The following is a 14,523-nucleotide window of genomic DNA, read 5'->3' as shown; positions in this document are numbered from 1 at the left end:
TGAGTTCCCAAAATGCCTCGTGCTAGGTAGAGATGGGAATATACATATAAGGCTTACAGGATCCTCACCCCTGGGCGATGTGGGATCTTACAATCCACCCCCTTAGGGGCCCGACGTCCTCTTCGGCACACTTCCAGCCAAGGATTGACTTTGATACCAAATTGTCACATCCTAACCCGGGCCCCCACCACATCCCGGGCTAGACTTCGTCGTAACACGATATTGTCCGCTTTGGGCCCTGACCACGCCCTCACGGTTTTGTTTCTGGGAACTCAGACGATAACTTCCCAGTGGGTCACTTATCATGGGATTGCTCTCTCGCGAACTTGCTTAACTTTGGAGTTCCGATGGAACCTGAAGACAGTGAGCTCCCAAAAGGCTTCGTGCTAGGTAGAGATGAGAATATACATATAAGGCTTACAGGATCCTCACCCCTGGACGATGTGGGATCTTACAATTACGACATTCCCCCTCAAGCTAAAGCAAAGATGTTGTGCTAGTCAAGTTTGGACATAAATTTGAAAGAGATGCCTTTGATTAATATGCTCGTCAACTACGTACTTCTTCAAACGGATTACATTCTAATGATATTGGAATATATTTTTTTGCTTTAACAAAATGACAATCCACTTCAATGTGCTTTATTCTCTCGTGAAATATTGAATTAGCTGCAACGTACATAGCATCTTGATTGCCACAAAATTTTGTTTTTTCCTTTTTAGGTCACTAAGTTTCAACCAAACACACAATCTCCAATGGTGATTTGCGATCAACTTGATATCCCGCCCAATCAGCATTCGTATTTACAACTTACAGGGATAAAGTGTTGTGTACTGTGTTGGAGGTTAAGAAGATTTCTCTAGAGTTGTTTGGGACAATACTTTATTTTTTTAAAGTTGATGCCATGTATTTGAGCTTGCAGGTACGTCATACCTCGTCAACATGGGCACCTTCATGTTAAAGCCAAATTGTTTCAAGCTTCTTATGCATGTTTTCAACTTCTTGACATGAAACTTTTGGTTTGTTTAGAGATTAGTTGTCTCTCTTTTTCCAATGTTATATCTTGAAAATTGACATGATCCACTGCTGATGTAGTTCTTTGTATCCGTATAACTTTCATTAAGCATAACAAAGTAAAAAATAATACTCTTTAGGTAATAACCACCTTAGAATAATAAACTTGATTGTGACTATATAGAGATTTTACTGTGTCTGATGTAAGACTTTCATGACATGAGTACACCGCCATTGTGGCATTCCCTGCCAATCATACGACACGTGTAAGTTTTTCTCTGCATTCTTTGTACGGTTGGCATGGGATGCTACATTGACAGCAGGTACATGCTATAAAAGTTGCTCTAATTGAAGTGAATTTAATTCGTTTTTCTAGTGACTTTTTCATCCTTTGCTGCATATCAAAGAACGAATGACACCATACTCAAGAAATTTACTTTTACAGGAAACTAAGCTGTTCTCAGTCAAATTAGCCGAATAGAACAATATAAACAACAATTTCTAATGCTTCATGTGCTTTTCAGTGCCGATAAAGCGTCCTTCGTTGCAGCTGAGATTACAGCATCTGAGGAATCCGGCAAGTAGTAATATTTTCCTGCAGGGCAAATGTTACAATGAGATTATGATAGTCTTCACAGATGAAGAAGAATAGGCGATATATGATACAAGTTGGACAACAAACCTTGACCAACTCTGGCAGTCTCCTTAGCAAAACCAGTTGAAACAAACTTATTTTCGGTGTCAATGACGAGGAGACACATCCCTGCTTTGTAGATTTTACCAGCAACCTCGAGAATCTCGTCCTTCATTGAGAAGCACCAGTAAGAAATACCACAAGTTAATGCAAAAGAAAAAAGCTGAGGGGTAACATGTGCAACTACATAAACTCCTTATTTCTTGAGTGTCTGAAAAATATGTGGGTCTTGTATAAAAACTTTAGATACTAACGTATTTTTCGGAACCAAGTCTTATGCAATCTCAGATCAGGTGCCCATTATAATGCCATGTGCTGTGAGGTCCAGGCTACAACTAATATGCCAACAACAGCACTCAAGATTTACCTTCAACTCCTGTGACGAAGGTTTTGGAACGTCAGTAGCAGCAGCAGCTTCAGGGTCAGTGGATCTCTTTAGAGAGATATTGGCTCTACCATCCGTTATTGCAACAATCATTATACGTCCAACATCACCACTCATCTCTGCATTTATTCCAACCCTAACAACCTAAGCAGTATAAATTTCAGAATACAGTCAGTTACGTGGGGGTGGAGATGCCAGTACTCAAGAGGGAAGCTAACATACCCTGGTCAGACCATGAGCAAGGGGAGAACCTCCGCTGCATGGAAGTCTCTCAAGACGGTTTCGTGCCATTGAAATTGATCTAGAAGGAGGCAGAAGAACTTCTGCTGAATCTCCCTGGAAAGGAATGATAGAAACCTAAACGGCATTACTAGTCAAACTGTTACAAGAATAATCACCAGAATCTTCTTCCATGGTTTGCTGATCAGAAGCACACATTAATCCCCTTAATTAAATTCTTATAGAAATTTGGGGAAGGATTCATGACATGTCTAAAGTAAAAATGGAAATCAGTATGTCCTTTCTGAAGTGCAATCCCCAGAATACAGTTGTGCACTATATCATACGGAGTATCATGTGTATCATTTATTTTGATGAATATGTTCATGCAGGCGAAGGGAACAGCTCAGTTTCATGTGAAAAATAACTGTTCAATGTATCACTTTCCATGACGTGCATATGCCATGCTAAATAAATACAAGCTCTTATACGAACAACTCTTTTAACAATCATAACTTTTCCCTTCTCAATTCTACTTTCCTGTTGAGTTATGTTTCTTTACCACCATTGTTAAGCTCTTCCATAATGCAAGCCAATCAAATATATACCTAGTTGATAACCAGCCCTATGAACGTTCTGCACTTTGGATCTGATGATTTCATACTGAAAAAACACTCTCCTTTGACACTTAAAATAAGGAAAGCTTCTTCAAAATTTCAGAAGTAAGAATTTGTTCAAAGAATGACTTCGAACTTGCCGTTATTTGATTACTGATGTCCTTCAAATCATATCATCATTTTCTGGAGCATGGCATTCACACCTATTAAGTTGAATAAAACATTTAATTCAACACAATTACGTTTCACCATTTACTTGGTGCATACTGCTTCTCTTCTACTTTGTTTTTTCTCATTTTCTTGCCAAGAAAATGACAGAAGAAATCTTCTTGAGACTAAACTAGTGGTAGTCACATCCTTTAAATCTAGTATGAAATTTTTTGTCACCTGATCCCTGCTTGTATAACTTTCTGCTAGTAACTTGAGTGCTTCACCTTTTGCATTCTGCATTCTATTCAAGGCCATGCTTCCACTTGCATCAACAACAAATATAACCTGCCATGAAGCAAATTGAAAACCGTTCAACTACTTTAAGTATTTGCATGAGCACATGAATAATTTAAGATGTCAATAGAAAAGGGTCGTCAAAGTTTCACGGATTCTAAGGAAAGCTGATTATCAAATTATATGGACTATGAGTATGGCAACCTATGTCACAACTGGGGCTAAAAAATTCTTATATGAAAACTAGTGAGAGCACTTTTGCATCATCAGCCACCCATGACGGCGAGAATGAATGCATGTAATTAAACTAGGGTGTTAATACCAGTGTACCTGCTTTTCGTGCCATTCTCTTCGCCCTCATATCAGATCTTTCAACAAAAACTTTCCTACTGCTTTGAGTGTTCTTTTCCCTACGCAACTTTTGATATGGTGCAGCAGCTCTAAGAGTTGCATCAACAGCTAATCTCCTTATCGGGCCCTGTTAAAAACAAAGCTTGTTCAGAAAAGTCAACCACCCATTTTTAAAAAGCAAATATAATTTTTTAAAACTTCTGAAAGTCTACAAGATGGGGTGATTAAACCTTTGGTAGCATTGGCTTAATATATCGACCTCTATCTTCTGAAAATATCACATTCTTTGCTCTCCCAGCCTTCCCTTTGCGTTTCTGTGCCTGTTGTGCAAAAAAGAGAAGCTTCTCATCCACCAAACCCCCTTCTGCATCAAAGATAAACTCTTCAGGTATTTGGCCCTGCTATTGTTCATTCTCTTCATCATTTTCTTCGTCATTTTCTTCATCATTTTCATCCTGGTTACATCGGGAAGTTCGCAGAATAGTTAAACATGTGATGTTTTTCCCTCTGTAAACAAAGAAATCCCTCTGCACTGATTTCTATGTGAAGATTAAATTTTAATCAATGTTAACAAACCTCTTTTTCTTCCTCTGCATTTTGCTCCTCCCCAGATTGTTCATTTTGTGGAGGAGGTGGTGGAGGTGGAGGCTGCTGATTTTTCTGTTCTGGTGGGTTCTCATTGATGATTGAACAAGGAAGAATGACCAGTTCTACCTGAAGTAGGTACCACCTCAGAACTAAAATTCAGGGTATATTCCGGCAAATTGAAAAATATCATGATGTAAGTACTGATGAATGATAAAACTATTACAATGCAAAGTGCAAAAGTCCTTTCATTATTTAAGTTGGCTGCTAATTCACGAAAAATAATGAACAAATCAAGTTACAATGAACAATTGCTACTTTTCTTCACCATTCTTAGTATTGGTTTGGTACTGAGGTGCTTTTATAAAAAGTGGGTATAAAAAAAGCTGAGCTCAAAAAGGTGTTTGGCAAAGACTTAAAAACAGCTTATTTTCACAGTTTTGGGTGAAAAAAAGCTGAAAACGTGAAGCAGCAAAAATTAGCTTATTCTCACAGCACAGCTGAAGCAGTTTTTTTTCAAAGCACAGCAATACCAAACCTTACTGTTCTCCACAAAATCATAGCAACTTCAACTCCTGCTGTTTTTATGGGAAAATCATATGGTTCAAAGAGAATTGTGGATGATTTGCTCCTTTTTATCACAGTTATATGCATCTCTACTCATAACATAATAAGCAGTAGTACATAGGGTTAGCATGGTCATGAAACAAAAATTATTTAAGATTACTAGTGCCTGTGCTTATGCAAACAAAGATTTGTTTTGAATAACAATATTTTGCAACATGCAAAAATACTAGTGCATGCGTGTATGCAGGCAAAGATTTGCATAGCCTTTCAGAAGATAACAACTTTATGTTCCTGTTTTTATAAGAGAGAAATATACTTAACAGCTTTTTTGAGGTCATCAACATTAACTTTTTCTCGTCCATCTAGCGCAGCTAAGCTTTTTGCAACACGAGCAGCATATAACTCAGCTCTATGCCCCTGAAATTTCACAAGGAAATTTGAAGGTTAATTTCTGGCCCAGTTATGGCAAAAAAGATAACATGTTAAAATCAGAAGCATAAGAAAAGAAACAAATATTAAGAGTTGGTCAAGTTAAGATTTAGGAATAAAAAATTTCTTTACTCCTTAAGTCCACATCAATAAAATGAAGAGATGAAATAGAACAGATAAAACAAATAGGATGGTCCCCTAGGCTCTTGAAAATACTAGTTCTGGTGATGACAAAACGGATGCAGCCCTACCCCGGTTTTCAAAGAGGTCTTTTATCTGACTTTATATGATCCATGGTGGCCTAGGGCAATAAATATCATGGAAACCAAATTCTGTTGCCATTATGTTTCCCAAGTTGTAAGAATCAACATTGGTTTTTAGTTTTACTCTCGATTGTTACAGATCTCACATAAATGCATTATGTCTTCGGCGATACAATTTATCACTGCAACTATTCAGACAAGTTTCAAGTTTGCGCCCTAAAAATCCTGAGCCTAACAGGTTTCTTAAATGCCATTGCCAAATATGGGCACTAATAGGACATCAACAAGGACATAATAATTGATCCCAGACTCCAAAAAGCATTTGAGTGAAAGAAGCACATTAATGTGGGGATCCAAGTTAACAAAACTGAACTCAAGCTAAGAACATGCGAACCAGAAAAATCCACAAAGGCATAACGAAAAAGCTTCCCGCAATAGTCCTTCAAACTGGCATTTAGGGGGCATTTGTTTGCCCTCACTAAGTGGGACTGGACCAGACTGGATTAGGTGTTAGTGTAATCCCATGTTTGTTAGAGGAAGGGACTAGCTTTAGTGGGATTAAACCTCACTCGCCTCGACTACGGGGCTCGCTAGATAGTCTTAGCGAAACCCCCCAAATACCACCGGATTGCTAAGACCATTCTTTTCTCTCGCGTTGTTCCACTCGATTCCTCGCTCTGCTCGACTCCTTATCCTGCTTGACAACCTTGCCGGACCATCTCAGGACCACCGCCGCGTCTTCGTAAATCACGGCTTCCTCTGCCACTTTCTCTTCTTAGTTTTCTTTAGTTTTGTTTTGAAGATTCGTGAAATTATTATTGGGTTTTGATATATTTTTGTTTTTGATCGATTTGTGGGTTTGATTGATTTCTCAGATTTGATTGGTTTCTGGGTTTTGATTGCTACCCATTTGTTTTCAATTTATCTGCTATTTTTCCTTTTATGAATTGATTGATAAGTTTTTGAAAGTTGAAGTGATTTTTTTCCTCATTCCCTGTTTTCGTTTTGCTAGAAATTTGATGTTATCATATTTTGGTTTAATCTTTATCCAAAACGCCCCGATTTTCTTACAGTTCCACTACGAGATCTTGAGAAAGCCATGCCCATTGCAGCAAGTGTGCAGGGTCTGGGTGTTCATCTCAGAACTGCAAAAGCCACTAAATCTGCAGCTCTCTCTCAACTGGCAGACAAGGAAACAAATATGAGGACCACAAAAAGTCGCCATGAGGTATTGGAATCCCTGATTTTCAATTTGTCAATTGGGAAGGCCAAATGGCATTGGCTTTTGCAGTTTATTCTGGCGTATTATCTTGGTGTTATTGTGGTCATTTATGATGTTTTATTGACTAAAATTAATGGATGGGTTAATTGGTATCTTGTGGGATGCATTAGAACTGTTTTCAGCTGAAAGTTTATGTCTGTTTTCAGTTGGGGAAGTTGAATCGAGTACTGTTTTTATGGTAATTTTTCTCTAAATTTCAGCTTTTGGGTTGTTCTTGGTTGTGTTGTTTGTCGAGTACTGCTTTTCTGGTAATTTTTCTCTAATTTTCAGCTTTTGGGTTGTTCTTGGTTGTGTTGTTTGTGGTAGATTTGCTTCTGCACTGGATTTTTTTTTCTGGTTTTCTGCATCTGGGTTCTCTGGCTAGGAATTTTCTTATGTCTGGTTTGTGCGAAAAATCGAAGCTTGAGCAATTTTATGTAGAACTTTGTTTGCTCAAGCTGGGAGCTTGAGATCATAAGGTTTCGTTCAGATTTCGTTTCAAAAATGCTAAGTGGGGTAAGTAAAGAAATTGTTGGAGGAAACGAAGAATTGTTGCTTTTGTTCCCTATTGTCTGTCAGTTGTTGAGAATAAGAGTATATCATGTCTAAATTGGAATGTTTGGTTTTGGTTTGCAGAGTTTGTTTTAGGACTGCGATTTAGCATCAAACATTTTTGTTCTTGATAATTAGATTCACTTGCGATGAGCCTGTGTTGTTGCGAGTTGTGTTTACGTATGCGATCTCTCGTGCTCTTTTTGTTATTCACTTTTTCATCCCCTTTTCATGTTGTATATTATTTGGCAGTGCACATTATATTATGAATGCCATTGATAATACTCAAAGCTATAGCTGAACTTTGGTTTTTGTTCATCACAATCTCATCACATTTTGTATGCGATTCATTTCTTTCAGTTTAGGAGTTACAAGCTAATTGCAGGGCATTGGAGGTTGAAGTGTGGTTGGTACAAATGATGTGTGGAAAATGGATTGGAGGCATGATTTTCCTCCTAGTTGGCATGTTCACCAATGTACTAGGTCTAGGTAACATAGTAACCTTGTTCTGTTTTCTGTTGATTCCAATTTTCTATTTTTGATAGTATAACTTCGAGCTCCATTCTGCCTGAAATTCTTGTCGTGAGGTCTTGGTTTTACCGATTTCTTCAATATTTCATTGCCTGCATCATCCTTATGTTACTACTTTTAAGCTCTGCGTCGTGTTTATGCTACTACTTTTAAGCTCGAAGTTATACAAATTTGTGGGAAAATGTGTGCTAGGCCCCTCGGCATGGAGACTGAGAGAACGATTGCAGAACAAATTCGAGGTATACTGAACCATACGCAGAGAAGCTTCTTCCAGATTTGCATCCCATGAAGAAACATGTTTTTTTCCCCTGTACTAGATTTCCAGGAGATATTACTGCACTCTTTTAGGATGCGAGAAAAGGGCTGGCAGACTATCAAAAAAGCTGAAGTTTATGCCTTTTTGGAACAACTTGCTCAGTTCTATGAAATCATTGTTTATTCAGACTACTCATATATGCATGTAGATCCTGTAATGCCTGTAATGGAGAGATTGGACACTAAGCATTGTGTAACATATAAGCTGGGAAAGGCTGCCACTATGTATCAGATTGCAGAAGAGACCTATACCACCCAGACTGCTGCATTGGAAACTGCTATGTCTACACCTGTCTTTGTTCAAGGATCTCTGAATTCTGTGTGCAATCGGTATCAACTGCTTATATGGGCGGTAGTGTATACAGCTAATGAGGATTTGGAGTCCATAACCGACACACAAACTGAATTACAGCTGATGGAGTTAGATGCTCACAATTTTGTCAAATTCAAAGTGCAGAACAGTCACTACCCCAATGGATCATTGCAGAAAGAAAGCAAGTTCTTTTTTTTAACCTTGAGGACAAGGTTGTTCTTTAAGGGGGAGTAATGATATGATCTGTAATTAGTGATTAGTGATTAGCTTAATCATTATTAAGGGTTTTAATCTTGGGATTATTAGGCTTATTCATGTTTTAGTGAAGTTTGTTATAATTAGCCAGCTGGCATGATGAGTTGTGACTTGAATAAGAGCACTAGCTCTCACTATTGTAATCAGATCAGAATTTACAAACACAAAAATATATTGGAGCTCTGCTCCCTTCTACTTCATCTTCTCCATTTGTCATTTCTATTGCTGCTTGCAAGTTGAATAGGGTCCTCATATTTGTGATCCTATCATCAAGAAGCTTTTGAGCATACAGAAAACACCCTTTTCTGATCCATAACCCAGATAACCTTTTTTACATTGTACTGGGCTTCCTAATTCAACAAGCTTCTAACTCTTTCTAATTTCTGCTTTGTTTTCTTAAAAGACCATTCAAGAGAAGTCCTTTTCTACGGCTGCATGATGCTGGGAAACTCTTTTGGCCAAGGCAATTGCAAATGAACGTCAAGCTTAGTTCATCAGTGTCAAAGGCCCTAAACTGCTCACCATGTGGTTTGGTGAGGGTGAAACCAATGTTCAAGAAATCTTATACAAGGCTCGTTCATCTTCTAAACTGCAAAATTGGTTCTATTTGCCTATCAATTTGAGTCGTTGAAAGTTTGATAATTCTCCAAGTTGCAAAGCACCTGCAATTCATGAAGAAGAAGAGGGCTATGCCATTTTATTTTTCCATATATTCATTTTGATATTTTTAATAGAAAATAAATTAAAATATAGTAATAATAATAATAATAATTTATTGTTAGTCCAGCTTCTTAGTCCGACACTGCACCAAACGCTTCACTAAGCTAGTCCAGTTTAGTCTAGTCTAAGACAGTCCAGCTTAGTCCTTGAAGCTAGTCCAGTCCGAGACAGTCCGGTACAACAAACGCATCCTTAATGTCTATGGCATACCCCCATGCATTACGCATAAAAATAATAATAATAATAATAAATTTTAAATTTTAAATTTTAAAAATTAAAAAAAATAAAAAATAAAAAAACCTACTGTTTTCTTCTAGTTTTTGGCTGCATTCATCCAACAGAGTGCATGCAAAAGTAAAAGTAAAGTTGGGAGATTATGCAAAAATAGGTAAAGAAATTCATATGGAAACTCTATCTTCTAAAAAGCTAACGATCATAGTTCACAATTCACTACTGCATAGCCAATGCTAAATGTTAATCTAGTCCCAGGTAGTTTAGGTTCAGGGCTGCAATGAGGGGCAGGGAGCGCCTTAGTACACTATAAATCTTCAATTCAGTTGGAAGCTCAAGTGTCAATGCAATGGAAGCATAATCCATGGTTTCACCTGATATTGGTTAACCTGAGAGGAGAGAAAAACTCAGGCAAAATCTTTCCGATCTTAATGAGGAGTTCCACAGAAAATACCTGGCAACCACCTCGAAGAGCTTCCAAAACCAGGTACTTTACTAGTTCTCTGCTTATAGTGACATCCTTTAGATACTCTCTTGCTAAAATGATCTGCAACATGTAAATAAAATGTAAAAAATCAATTAAATTTCATCTCCCAACATCACAAAGTTCCGCAAGAACAACTATCACATATATCATGATATATTCAATGAAAAAAATCTATTGCCCACAAGTTATGGGTGCACATGCTTCTATGTAACTATACCAAATGTCCTTGAACATATCTAAAGAGTAAAGTTGGTAATCCAGTTTCATCAACATAGTTTCTTGCCTCCTTTTTACAACATCCTTTTCATTTCTCAAATAAATAAAACTTATCAATCATGTAGGGTGCAAATAAATGATGTTTAAATCTCAGTGACATTCTTCTATACTATGAGTATATGATAGTAATGTCAATACACCCAATGTCTCTCTATCTCATGAGAATAACAATCTAGCATGCAAAAGAAACCACTAACTTTTTCCTGCCTTTGTACCTGAGTTTTCACATATTCTGTTTCTTCTTCAACCATTTTAAAGACTTCAGAACTGTGCTCCTGAAATTGTGTTGCAATTGCCACAGCTGCAACACGATCATCGAAACCCATTTCAAAATCTGCACTGCAAAAGAAGTGTGCATCATTAGTAGAATGAGAAGCTTATAAAAAGAGGGAACTTGTTTCACTAGGTAAATACAAAATCTGTACCTCAAATTAATTGCAATGCGATCTAGTAAGTGTTCACGAACAGCTCCCTCTTCTGGGTTATAAGTAGCAATCAAGAGAGTCTTGCATGGGTGTCTAAAGCTGATTCCCTCTCTTTCCACGATATTAACTCCTTCAGTTAGTACGTTAAGAAGCAAATTACTTATACCCTCATCCAAAAGATTAATTTCATCAACGTATAATACACCTCAATGAGCTTCAGCGAGAAGGCCTGGCTGGAAAACAGTGATTCCTGTCTTCAGACTCTTCAACATCAACAGAACCAATAAGTCTGTCCTCTGTGACTCCAAGTGGAATCTACAATGTGAAAGTAGGGTATCTACATAAACGAAAATCATATGAATATGAAAAGATCTTTCCATGAAAAGTACCTGAACAAAAGGAGACCGGACAATCTGAGTCTTGTAACCAGCAGAATCAAACTCAATGCAGTCAGGTAAAGTACTTTCCCACCCTTAAGAATTACAACCAAACCCTTATCATTGAAAGAGACTTGCACAAAATCAACTGGATAGTGAAAATAGAACATCTGATCAAAAGTACTTGCATTGGAATTTCTAGGGCATTAAAAGAGAAGTAAATATTTAAGCTTCAAATCAACAGCCACTACCCACTATTTCCGTCAAAACTGCGCATGGTACTGACTGGAAGAGGATGGTTACAGGAAAGAAGGGTATGGGTCATCGTAAAGACATTGTGACAAGAAATGGACTAAACGGATCTAAGCATCATGAAAGAAAAAAAAATTGCAAGTTGTAAATGTGTTCCATTGATGTGTTTCTGGCTCAAATCATATCAATTGTATCAAACATTCCAAAAAAAAGTTCCATAACTTGTCATGTACCAAAAAGTTTGCAAACTGCATTAGCAAAAATTCATTTTGCTTTAGTCAAGAAAACCAAGGGAATCATGCCATCAACAGGGAGTTACCCCCCTCTATCTATGTTAATCACAAAATAACCTGTAAGCTTTCAGTATCCTTACTCTTCAGGACAGGCGGGATCAGCATTTGCCATTGAACCAATGACTACTTCAATGGGTGGTAAAATAGCATGCAACCCACGTGCCATTACTGTCTTCGCTGTTCCTTACCTTCCAGAGATAGCAATACCTCCAATTTCACAGTCTATAGCCCCAAGCAACAAAGCAGTTTTGATAGCATCCTACCAAAAAAAACAAAAAAAAAGTATTCACAAAAAATGTGCATAGATGCAGTAATTAGCCAATAGTAGAAGTTGATAGTTATCCAAGGATTTACTATATACTAAACCCTGCAAAATTTTTATTCAGCCAGCTGATTTGGAATAGGAAAAAATAAAATAAAACAGAATTCAATTGACACACACTCAAAATCTGTACAATATCTCTCAATCCACCCCTACCGTCTTATCCTGAAAATATGGACACGCAACTAATTAAGAGCAACTCCAGCGGAGGCTGGTTGCTCGGGCGACAGGCGAGGACAAAGGGCCCGAGGGCCGGTGGAGAGAGGTCCAGCCGTGTGGAGGCCGAGCGATGGTGGGAGCCCGAGCGAAGGTGGGGTGGGGAGTCGACGGGCCTGTGGCCCGAGGGCTTTGCAATTTTTTATTTTTTTTTGTGTCAGAGAGAGAGAGAGAGAGAGAGAGAGAGAGAGAGAGAGAGAGAGAGAGAGAGAGAGAGAGAGAGCTTTTGTAATTTTTTATTATTTAAACAAACAAAAAAAACTATTATTTTAATTGCTTATTGCCAGGGGGAGGGTTCCAAGGGTGGAGATGTAAATGGCAATTACTGTTCATTAATGGTAGTTACTATTCATTTAAGGCAGTTACTGTTCAATATGGTGGATTAAATAGTGGATTGCCAGGGGGGAGGGCTCCATGGGTGGAGTTGCTTTAAACTCATTATAAATGCAATTAAAAACGAATGTTTATAAATGCATAGTAATGGAAGAAAAATATATATTGAAAATAATTAACAATTACCAGTCCAAAAGATGTAAAGAGTTTCAGTGGACATGAGTGCGCAATTCCGTCTATATTTTGGTCAACGCACTAAAGCTATGGAAGCATCACTCTGTTTGCATCACTTTCGTTAAACATTTTAGCAATCCTTTTGAACCCTCATACTGAAGAAGTTATCGTTCTATAAGCTTAAAAGGTTGATAGGACACTGATCGTAGAGTCTCCGGAACAATTCATTGTTGGATGACAAGAACACTGTCCATCACTTGTCAACATTTTAAACCCACCCGCACCCCTATTTTAAGACAAGACGGTATTTTAAAATACTGAAATAATGTAGGGGTGGAACTTGGGTGCAAGGGGGCGGGCACAATGCCGTGGCAACTGGCTAATCCACATATGCAACAGTTTAACCAAAAATACCCCCATTTATAGAAAATTCAGCTACAAGATTATTCCTGACGAAATGTATACCAAGCGTATAGCGTCCAATCCACAAAACACCACATTTATGAAAAAACCATTCCAACATCATAATATTAACACTTAACACTTAAAGGAAGTGTCTTCCATAGGAAATGGAGTCGAAGCTCTTTTCTGGAGAGAGTAAGGCGCCGTTTCCAGACTCAATAGTGGCAGCAGCCGCAGAAGCAGTAATGCGAATGCGAGTGGGACGGCTCTCTAAACGTTTTGCACTGAAAGAAGAAGACGGAGAAGAAGAAAAGGAAGGCGAGAGGAGAAGAGGGTGCTGTAATCTGAAAACGGGAACAAGTGCGGAAGAAGATTGGAGGTGTGGGAGAGATGTACATGGTGAAGATGTTACTGAGAAAGCCATTGAATTGAAACTGGAGACGAGAGGAGACAGCCGATGTGAGTGTGATAAACAGGTGCGTGTTGCTCTCTTATCTTTCTACATAATCTGTTTCCATTATTAAGGGCAATATTGTAAATTCATCTTCTAGGGATAATCTGTTAGTTTGTTATTATTAGTTTTCCCTTGATTAGAAAGTTGTTATGATTGTGTTAGTCTCACAACTTGTATATATACTTAGATTGTAACCTTATTCATTTGTGAAATGAAAATACATTTTCTTAATATGGTATCACTTGCCCTAGTCTGACGACCTCTCTATTCGATCCCAAAATCTTCCCACTTCTCTGCTTCTCTCTATGTTCTTCTCTTTGCGCCTTCTTGCAGATTGATCATCTCCGATCTTGATCGTCTTTGATCTTGTGTATCTTCGATCTTGATTTTCTGTCTGTGTTCTTCTCTTCTTTGTATCTTTGGCCATGTCGACTGTCGCCTTTCCCTTCTCGGCATCGGATTCTCACATTCTTCCACCGACTGAATCTTTAAACCCTAATTCTTCAAACTCCGCCTCAATTACAATTCAGAACATCGGATCTATGGTTCCGATTAAACTCACCATTACCAATTACCTGACATGGAGTGCTTTTTTCGCTTCGATTTTTCGTCGATACAATTTCACAGGTCTGATTAATGGCTCTTCGCCGATGCCACCTCAATTTCTCACTGATTCCTCAGGAAATCGCAGTCTTAATCCAATGTATGTTGCTTGGTTTGAAAATGATCAAAACATTCTCATCTGGATCAATTCAACTCTCTCGGA

At 38.1% G+C, this 14,523-nt stretch overlaps 1 long non-coding RNA gene and 1 pseudogene across 1 annotated transcript; one reads left to right on the top strand and one right to left on the bottom strand.

Moving 5' to 3' along the window:
- Positions 1–1,523: 1,523 nt before the first annotated feature.
- On the bottom strand, positions 1,524–11,113 carry LOC126591354 (magnesium-chelatase subunit ChlD, chloroplastic-like; annotated as a pseudogene).
- Positions 11,114–12,373: 1,260 nt separating this feature from the next.
- On the top strand, positions 12,374–12,755 carry LOC126591356 (uncharacterized). The gene is made up of 2 exons (XR_007612360.1): positions 12,374–12,548; positions 12,602–12,755. It is a non-coding gene; the product is annotated as an uncharacterized LOC126591356 (long non-coding RNA).
- The last annotated feature ends 1,768 nt before the right edge of the window (positions 12,756–14,523 follow it).

This window comes from Malus sylvestris, chromosome 11 (genome assembly GCF_916048215.2).
Source record: "Malus sylvestris chromosome 11, drMalSylv7.2, whole genome shotgun sequence".
Taxonomy (NCBI): Eukaryota; Viridiplantae; Streptophyta; class Magnoliopsida; order Rosales; family Rosaceae; genus Malus; species Malus sylvestris.
This window is presented reverse-complemented; position numbering and strand designations above follow the sequence as displayed.